General features: G+C 54.8%; 1 pseudogene; it reads left to right on the forward strand.

Moving 5' to 3' along the window:
- The first annotated feature begins 19 nt into the window (after positions 1-19).
- The window catches only part of LOC102477073 (NADH dehydrogenase [ubiquinone] 1 beta subcomplex subunit 3 pseudogene), a 15,999-nt pseudogene continuing 5,556 nt past the window's right edge, over positions 20-10,462 (forward strand).

The following is a 10,462-nucleotide window of genomic DNA, read 5'->3' on the forward strand; positions in this document are numbered from 1 at the left end:
TTATGATGGTGATGACAGGATGATGAGGATAGTTATGATGGTGATGACGGTGGTGATGATAGTGAATGGTGATAGTGATAGTAATGGCGGCGGTGATGAGAGTCATGATGATGGTGACAGTGAGATGTGGTTATCCCAGGGAACCAGCAACTCCCAGGACAAGCCACAGGGGAAGAAGCAGTGGGTCACAGTGAGAACTTTACACTGCACAGGGGTCCTTGGCCAAGAGAATCTGGATTCCTTCCCGGTGCTACCTTCCCTCTCCCCCACCTCCTGCTAGTGCTGGTGAAAATAATTCCCCAATGCATGAGCTTTCACCTTCCAGCAAGTTCTGAGAACGATCAGCCAGACCATATTATTTTCAGATCGGGTAACTATATCACCAAGAACATATGCTAGTAAAAGCAATTCTTCATCCAGAGGACAGAGAAATGCCCCCCAGAAAATAAGAATGGATCATGTGTGCCAAAGCTCCGGCAGGATGGAACACAGGGCTTTAGCACCTGCCAGCAGCCTGTTCCTCCCTGTCCTTACTGACAAACCCCCCCCCAAAGAAGCCAAAGTGACCACGACGTCTCCCCCACCCCGAGGCCAAGGCCCTGCCAGGCTACCCAGGTTTCATCACCAAGCACAGATCCTCACTGCACGACCAAGGGGTTTTTCTTTGTTTGTTTGTTTTATATAGAAGTTTTTGCCTTAGGGAGTGTGCAGAGACAGAGACAGTAAGAAGGAAAGTGAGAGATCACCCGCCAGGGGGTATGCCACGTCGCGATCCCTTATCCTCTATTCTCCTCCTGGGATCTTGGGCATGCATGTACACATACCTAGCATGATTTTTAAGCCACCAGGTCCAGGATTTAAACCGTGGTCGGCCATGTGGGAGTCCAGCGATAGAACTGCTTCACCATGGTCCCCAGCCAAGGGTTTTGAAGAAAGAAAATCCCGGAACCAGCAGGTGGCGTGGTGGTTAAGGCACTGGACACTCCCACATGGCTGACCATGGTTTGAGTCCTGGACCTGGTGGCTTGCTTTCTCACTTTCCCTCTTTGTCTCTCTCTCTCTGTGTATCTCAATGGTCAAATTAAAATAAAATGAATGAATGATAAAAGTAAATAAATAATTCTTTAAAAAAAAAAAAGAAAAAAAAAAATATCCCAGAGGCTGGCAGGTAGCGTGGTGGTTAAGGTGCTGGACTCCCACATGGCTGACTGCAGGTCAAGTCCCAGATATAGTGGTTTGCTTTCTTACTTACCCTCTCTCTGTCTCTCTCTGGTCAGATTAAAATAATAATAACAATTTTTTTAAAAAAAGCACATCCCTGCCACTCCACCACACGCTAGGCCAAGGGCTGGGGTGGGGCGGGATTGTCCTGCCTCCAGGGCCGTGCCTTAGTCCTCCAGGCTGGAGGCTCTTCTGGTCATCCCATGGTCACTCTGCCAGGGACATCTCTCCAGCCACACATGGTAGAGATGGAAAACTGCACATTAGAAACGAGTTCTTTTTTAGGGACCAGCAGTTAGCGTAATGGCTATGTCGCTAAACTCCCATGTAGTCGATCGCGATTTGAGTCCCGGACCCGGTGGCTTAAACTCACGCCGGGCGCATGTATGTGCGTGCCCAAGATCCCGAGAAGAGAATGGAGGGGAAGGGGTTGCGGCATGGCCATCCCCCCTGGGGGGTGATTTTTCTCTTTCTATCTCTCTGTCTCTCTCTCTCTGTCTGGCATGTGCACACGCCCTATAGCAAAAAAAAGCCTCTCCAAAAAAACACAAAAACTTAAAAAAAAAAAAAAAAAGAAAGAAAGAACCGAGTTCTTTTTAAATACAGGTGATTGATTTTGAGAGGCTCTTCCCTCTCTCCAGAAATTGATTACAAAGAAGCAAATGGAAAAGATGGGAGTGACAGGGAGGGGTGGGGGCTGTCATAAACGCTGTTTTCTGGAAACTTCACCTAAATGCGCAGAGAGGAAGCAGAGAGCTGAGTACCTGAGCTGGAGAGGGAAAGTGCTGGAACCCACACGAGCCGCTGCGCAGAAGCGTGAGCGCGTGCAGTCCCCACGCCGGCCGCAGCGCACACGCACCCGAACCCAGCAAAGGCTCTCCCAGCCCTGGGGGCGTGGGGACCTGGAGGTCCAGCCTTGCTGTGTCTGAGGAGGAAGCCGAGGCTGTCATGTGCAGCTGCCCCAGACCAAGGTCACCGTGGTGTATCAGGGACCCTGACAGGTGCTTCTCAGAAGGCGTGTGGCTGGGCAATCCCAAATGGCAGCTCCCAGACTCCAAACCATGACCCACCCTGGACCCCGCAGGAGCCTGAGGACACGCACTGTCGGGCTCTGACGGCACGCCCTACTACTGCGGTCTGGCCAAGACCTGAAAAACCTGAATTTGGAAAGGAACCCTCCATGGCAGAGAAGGCACTGGCCTGCGTGAGCGTTTAGACAGGCACGGTGGCCACTACACCCCCTGCACCCACGTGCCCAGCCAGGGGTCTACCTGCTGCTCACGGCCAGTCCCCTTCCCGTGCCTCAGGCGGGCCTGGAACCAGCGCCTTTTTGCACGCAAGCAAACTCGGGCTCAGAGAGCATCACCCAGTCACCAATGACAGAGTGGAGCGCAGGATTCAGACCCCCGTCTACTTAATCCCAAGCCTCAGATCTTTCCTCCGCGATATTTTGCAAATGAGGGTCTAACAACCCTGACCCTTAGAAAGAAACAAGACGTTCTTTTTGTTTGTTCTTTTTGTTTGTTTGCTTGTTTGTTTTACATTTTATTTAGTTATTTATCTATCTTACTTTTGTCGTGATTTTATTGAGCCACTGGGTCCGGGATGTGAATCGCAGTCAGCCATGTGGGGGTCCAGTACCTCAACCACCACCCCACCTGCCAGCCCCCACACAAGACATTCTTACTGTCTGGCGTGAGAGCTGGGTATGTCACTGGGGGAAGACAGCCCACTGGGGACCGGGCCTACCCCCGAGACCCAGGTCTACCCGGTGTACAACGGGTCTGCAACGTCTGTGTCTCAGTTTACACATCTGTCCAACGGGGTCTCCTCCTTGCTCCCTTCCTCTAAGAGCAGAAAAGATGCCAGGAGAGGAATTCTGAAAGGCACCCAGCAGCCAGGGACATCTGCTGTCCTCTCACCCCACCAGGGGCCGCCGTCTCTTTACCAGGAGACTTCACTCCAGGGCTTCACGGAGCCCCTTGTCCCTGGTCAGTTGTGGCCCAGGGCTGGAGTAAATGAAGACGTGTCACCCTCTTGTGCCCTAGGAAAGGCACCAGGAAAACCGAACATCGGGCCAAGCTGGCCCCCAGGAGGACCCGTGGTTAAAACCAGAACTGGGGTGGACGGGAAAGTGACGGGATCCACTCTCAGCTCTACTTTCCGCCAGTGGACTTGGGCTCCTGATGCCGTTTCTCATTTTTTCCTTTGGCCACTTAAAAACTGAGTTTGAGGGCCCAGCAGATGGTATAGCGGTTACGTTGCTGGACTCCCACATGGCTGACCATGGTTCGAGTCCCGGACCCAGTGGCTTGAAAAGCATGCCAGGCGAGTGTGCCTGTGTGCCCAAGATCCCAGGAGGAGAACAGAGAAGGGATTGTGGTGTGGCCATTCCCCTGGGGGGGGGGGCAATTTCTCAATTTCCCTCTCACTGTCTCTGTCTCTCTCCCTTTCTCTCTCTCTCTCTCTCTCTCTGGCAAGCACACACATCCTATGGCAAAAACCTCTTAAAAGCGAAAAATAAACAAACAAAAACCTGAGTTTGATGCATTGGCCTCGCCCATCTTTGCTAAAACACAGCAGTGCATACGGCAGGGCCACACGGCAGCCAACAACTCACACACTCACTGGATGCTCGCGAGTTATACCAAACACACGTGAGGAAGGGAACTTCAGCTGTCCAGTGGACACGCCCGGGTGTGCTTTAGGGGCCCCCGCAGTGCTGGGTGCAGGCGAGAGGCCGTGAGCGCTCACCACCTCACAGGGAGACGGGCCTACTAGGAAAGGCCTACTGCGCGTTTCTGAGCCTGGGTAATCAGTAGAGAGTAGAGGCTCACTCACCTCACAGTCTGGGGGAGTCCCAGATCATGGGGCCACACCTCATGAGGCTCCTCCTGTTGGTGGGGTCCCAGGGCAGGGCCGGGCACCATGTGGAAAGAGCTGGCGTCTGTGCCCGAGTATCTGTGTGTTTCCCAGAAACCTGCAAGGACCCGGACCAGCCCCCGAGCCACATGGTTAAGGGCGCAGGATCCCACATGGCCAACAGTGCTTCGAATCTGGGCCCTAGCATCTTGGCAAACGTGCCAGACCCACGTGTGTGCATGCCCCACATCCCGAAGGGTTGGAGAGATGAAGAAGGGGGCGCCTCTGCCATCCCACCCCTCATCTCTGTCTCTCTCTGGTGAGCATACATGCCCTCTGTCAATTAAAAGCAAAAAACCTACAAGTATCCAATCGTGGGGGCCCCACCCCACCCCTAATCTCCTTCTAAAGGCTCCACCTTTTAATCCCATAGTCAGATTAAGTTTCCACCCTCTTAATCCCGTTACAACAGCTTACCAAATCTTAACGCGAGTTTTTTTTTTTTATTTCATGTGTGGATGAAGCAAGAGAGACAGTGAGAGAGAGAGACAGAGTGAGAGACAGAGGAACAGAGAGAGACAAGCACCCGCAAAGGGGCCTACACCATGACCCCCTCCAGCCTTTCCAGCCAGCCAGGATGGTGAGTGGAGGAGCCCAGTGTGTCCAGGCTGGCGGGAACCCAAACCCACCACTGTCCCTGTGGACCCAGCTCCGCTGCACACACGTGATACCCCGCCACCTAGCCAGCCGACAGCACCCGAATGTTTGGAGAACACATTTAAACCGTAGCAAGGCCCTTGAGCCAAACCTACAGAATAATGGGACACGAAGAAAGAAAAGGCACGCCCAGGAAGCCTGGGAGAAAGATGGGAGCTGCCTGGGGCTGGCTGGAGACAGGGAGTGACCGCAAACGGGCAGGAGGGGTCTGTGGAGTGGTGGAAAAGCTCTGGCGCTGGTTACTTTCTCTTTTTTTTTGGAGAGGTTTTCGCTACAGGCCGCGTGCGCTCGCCAGACAGAGACAGAGAGAGACAGAGAGACAGAAAGCGAGAAATCACCCCCCAGAGGGGATGGTCACGCCGCAATCCCTTCTCCTCCATTCTCCTCTCGGGATCTTGGGCACGCACGTACACGCGCCCTGCGTGAGTTTTAAGCCACCGGATCTGGGACACGAACTGCGGTCGACTACGTGGGAGTCCAGCAACATAGCCATTACGCTAACTGCTGGTTCCCTGACGCTGGTTGCGGAGGTGGCTGCACGGCCTGTACACTCACACAGCGCTACACCTCAAGTGGGCATGCCGTACAGTATGTGAAGCCTATGCCAATAAAGATGTCGCATTTTTGCCATAGGGCACCTAAAAAGAGACAGAGAAGACAAAGAGGGGGAAGTGAAAAATCACCCCCAGAGGGCAGGGGATGGCCACACCACAATCCCTTCTCCTCCAGTTTCTTCTCAAGATTTTGGGCATGCACGCACATGCACACGCACCCAGCGTGATCTTCAAGTCACTAGGTCCGGGCTTGAACCACGGCTGCCTCGTGAAATTGCAGCACCTTCAGCACTCTACCACCTGCTGGTCCCACATTTTCTTTTTCAAAGACGACTAGAAGTTTAAGAGATAAAGAAGCCTGGGTGAGAGGTAAGAAAGACGGGCCCACGTCCAGGCTCTCTTAGGCTCTCACCTGCTCCCAGGCATAGCTTAGAGGGTGCTGGCCTCTTCCGTGGTCTCCCCACCCATGGCCTAGGACCTTTGACTCACCTATGCAGGGAGGAAGCCTGTGTCCAGACTTCCCAGGGCCCAGCTTGGAACAAGGCACACAGTAGGTGTGCAAAAAACACCTACTGTAAAAGAGCGTGGAAGGAAGCGCCGCGAGATGTTGCAATCCGTCCTCAACCGTGAAGAGCCGACTGCGGGTTGCAGCAAAGGAACTGGAAGCTGCACTCCAGGCAAAGGGCCGCTAAGGCTCAGCAGTGGCCGGAAGGGAAGTGGGGCTGGGCAAGAGGCCAGGGCCACACAGAGGGCTGCCTTGATTAGACGTGTGGAGTGAAGAGGGGAAAGAGCCCCCGAACACTCCAGAGATTTCTGGCTTTAACAAACGAGCAGATGAGGCCTGTTGGCCGTGACTGGAAGGGGACACGGAATCAGTGAGGGAGAAGGGCTCTCGGCTCGGATCTGCCAGGTCTCAGCACAGAGCCGGCACTCCCTCCTGGAAGACGGTGCAGATCTATGGCTCGGAGGGAGAGCAGGGGTCGGACCTGCCAGTGCAGACAGGGGCACAGGTGAGCGGGGCAGGGACCTGGGCAGGTAAAAGGAGACTGTGACCTAGAGATGCACCTACTACCGTGCCTGCCTGGGAGGCTCCCACATGCTAAAGGGGATGCAGAGCAAGCAAATGGGGTGTCGAGGCCAAGTCAGAGAAGACATCCAAGAGAGGACCCCTCCTAAAAAAAAAAAGTCGTCTTCCTTTCTTCTTCAAGATCATGGCAACCTTAACCATGGAGTACGCATTTACCAATCTGGAGCTTCCTTAGTCACCATCAAGACCCACCCCTGGCTCCCCAAAGAAGACCTCTCCTCTAATGAGGCACGTGGGAGTCCCCAGGCTCATGGCTTCCTGCCAACGTGCGTTGTACCTTACTAAAAATAAACAAATACCTGAAAAGCACAGCCGCTGGGTTAGCAAGCGTGGGGTGCCCTCGGCTTATTAAGGTAAAGGAAACCGCCAAGAAGCCATTTTTCCTGCCCTGCCGCTGGCAGGGAGAGAACAGAAGTCTCCAGAAGAACGTCTTTCGTTAGTCATGCCTCATAAATGCAGCGATGTGAGGCTCTGCCTCTGAAATTCGATTTTACTTGAAACGACATGGCCAAGGTAGGGCTCTCGAAAGGATTTACTGTGCTTTTCAGATGACAAAAAAGAAAAAAACAATTATCTAGCCTTGCACCTTATCCATCACCCCCTCAGAAATGTTCCACCTATCACGCTGTATCGATTACCTGAAGCTACATTATAACCCGCGCCACGCGGTGCCAACCCATCTGAAAGAAAAGCTTCTTTTCCTCCTAACACACGTGCACTGGTGGGGCCACCAAGCGTATCTTGCCATCTCCATAAACAGCTACCCCTGTCATCATCCGACTGGAAACTGCACCCTGGAGAAAGAACCAGAGTCCGCGGCCTGCCCTGTGTGGAACTGACGCATGAGGAAAACCAGTGAAACTGTGGGAGCATGGGGAGCCAAAGAGAAGCATGATTGAACCCGACGAGTGTCTGCCCATCCTGACCGCAAGCACGCCTTCCTCCCCAGGCACAGTGACATCGGATGCTGAGAAACGAGCAACACACACAGCCCCCATCAAGCCCGGCTGGCAACTCGTACATTGAAAGCCTCATCCCACAACAAACAAGTATGGTTTGGGCTTGCTGGAATGCACGGGTTTAATATAAACCGGATCCCGATCGAGATAACATCTCGGCTGCCAAGGAGCTCAGTCTTCGGTGCCAAATAAGCTGCGGGGCTCCCTGCGCGTCCCGGATTCTCTCTGGCTCACGGGTGAGCGTGTATTTGACGACTAACGAGTCAAAGGTGTGATACGAGGTCTTAGGATAGCCTGGGGTAAGGACGTGTCCAGGAAGGGGGAACGCCGGCGGATAACCGCTCTGCATGGTGGCGCAGGGAACTGCAGCCCCTGAACTGTGCAGCATAGCCCCGCAGGTAAAGGTCTGAGCACCAGGGCTTCCCCAGACGCAGCTGCCACAGCTCCAGGGAAAACAGAGCTAGGTGAGTACGAGGCCCAGTTGGGGTGCAGGCCCCGGAGGGAGCCCACGCCTTGTTCTTCCACAGCCCTAGAGTCAGGTAGGGGCGCTGAGATAAATTCTGAAGCAATTTGTCCAAGTTCCTTTCTTTCTCTTAAAATCTCTCTCTCTCTCTCTAGGAGGTTTAAGGTTAGGAAATAAATGGGTTTTCAGCTGGAATTTGAGCAAATCTTGATTCTTCTGCGGTTTTGACTTGTCTGGGTTCTCTGCAGGTCAAGTGACCTTCCGGGCACCTGATCCCAAGGCCAAGCCTCCCAAATTGTGATTGCACTTGATGTTTAAGTTCCCCCTTAAAGGCAGCATACAGAGGAACCCAGGGGAGCAGGCCAGCAAGATGTGGCATGGCTTCCCCTCCAGGGGAGAGGCCGGGCCCAGGGGCCTTCCCTCTGGCACATTATCCAATAAAACCTCAAGAGCTCAGTAATTACAGATGTTCAAAAGTGAAACAGAAATAGATCTAAGGCCTAAACACTGACTTGCTTAAGACAAAGGGCTGGCTTCGACTAGGGAAAAAAAATGACAACCAATAACAACCTTTTGGTCTGCTAAACTGAAAAAGTGAGACTGATTTTTTTTCTCTAATATTATTATTGAATCTGATAAAGGGGTAGGGTTCAGATCAAAAGCCCTTTTCTCCTCTAGGACATAAAATTGTCAGAGGAAACGAACAGATTGCATTCTAAATATGCCCCCGACACCAAATCAGGATGGAAAATTAGTGTACTCTGACTCCCAGGCTCTGCTGGGCCAGCTGAGATCTCGGGGCTCAGTCCTGGCTGGAGACATACCAGAGGTTCCCACTCCTGTGTCATAGAAACTGAGAAGCACCCCAGCTTCTCTGGAGACCCCCAGGTAGGCAGCAGCTGATGGAGGCATCCCATCCCCAGGCGGCCAAGCCCAGGCTGCTCCACCCAAGCCCATCTTGAGAGTCTGATGCACCACTGCCCCCTTGGTTCAAGGTTCTCTGCTTTTCCCAGAAGAGGAGAATCGAAAAAAAAGGGGAGATCCCCTGCCTCTGGTAGAAAGCAACAGGGTTGGGGCTGCTCAGGCCGCTGGCCTGGTGGGGTCTGAGGACAGATGGCGGGGCTGTCTTTAGGACTGTTCCTGCTCCGTGTGCATATTCTCTGCAGCTCACCTTCACCAACAGTGGGTTTCAAAAGTAAAGATGTTTAAAACGAAGGTGTAGGACTGGGAGAAAGGGTTTGTGCATACCCGGGAGTGTGTGCATATGGCTGATTGGGGAGGCGGAGGGGTTGGGGTGGGTTGGAGGGCGTCCAAGGCCTAGGCCGGAGGCAGGACGCCACGTCCTGGCAACCACCCACCTCTGGATGGCGTTGGCCAGGAGAAAAGGGGGTAGCTTATGGCGTGACCAGGCCCTGTCGGGATGCCCTGGGAGCCCGATATCTGTGTCTGCTGGGGGGGGGTCACTTTCACACCGTGGCTCTCGGATTGCACAAGCTGCGTCCCCCGGGATCAGGCACTTGTTGAACAGAAATGCTCTCGACGCTACAACAGCTCCCTTCCGCCAGGAGAGGAGACCCGGCTGGGCGCGGGAGCCTCAGGTGCTGGAGAAGGGCCGGCGCCCCGCTCTGCGCGCTCCCGCACACCTTCCCGCACCCGGAGGCGCCGCTCGGGAGGTGCCAGGAGCCAGCGCACCCGGCAGCCTAAACTTTGTCGGATCTCAGTGCTTTGCCGTTAAGTTAGGGCGGGAGAGAAAGGCACAAAGCACGCGCACGGAGAAATCTGAGAGGCTCATCCAGTTAAAGAGGAACAGGATAAAAAGGAGATGCTACTCCGATCCACACAGCCCTACTACGCGCCGGGCAGCGGGCCAAGCGCTATTTTTGGTGCGTTCTCATTTCCACCGCCACGACGGCCCCGAGGGAGGAGCTGTCCCGGTTTGAAAGAGAAGCAAATCGCGATCTGGGAAGGTGGCGGGTCTGGCCCAGGTCGCAAGAGCAGGTCATGGCGAGGCCAGGGCTCAGTCTGTCGCTTTTCGGCCCGGGAGAAGGGAACGGGTACTCTCCGGCAGGCTACCGCCCCTGACAGAAGCTCATAGGCGACCCTTTTTCCGGCGGCGGAGCCAGTCGGGGCTGACCGCGAGGCCCGCCCTTGCCCTGTCGGGTCGCAGCTGTCTTCGGGGCTCCTAAACTCCGCACTGCGCCGACCGGCGGGGGCTAGGTGCTCCGTGCGCGCGGCTGTGCCGCCCACGCCCACCCCGCCACCCCCGCTCCGCGCACAGCTGCTCACACGCGACACCAGCCCAGCACTGGTCCCCACCACCAACTGCGCCCCAACACACAATTCCACAAACGCAGTCCAAAATTACACATCCGACTGTACGCACGGATCCCCACGAGGACACGCCATTCCGGAGACGCACCACCGTCCGCGGTCACCCACAACTCCACCGCGCAGAGAAACACAGGCACTCTCTCAACACAAACACGCGCGCGCGCACTCACACACACACACACACACACACGCAGGCACGCAAAGAGCCCGATCGCAGCGCACACCGGTGCACACGCCTCACCCCCGCAGCCCGCCCCTTCCCTACCGG

This window comes from Tupaia chinensis, unplaced genomic scaffold (assembly GCF_000334495.1).
Source record: "Tupaia chinensis unplaced genomic scaffold, TupChi_1.0 Scaffold000045_1, whole genome shotgun sequence".
In the NCBI taxonomy this organism is placed as follows: domain Eukaryota; kingdom Metazoa; phylum Chordata; class Mammalia; order Scandentia; family Tupaiidae; genus Tupaia; species Tupaia belangeri.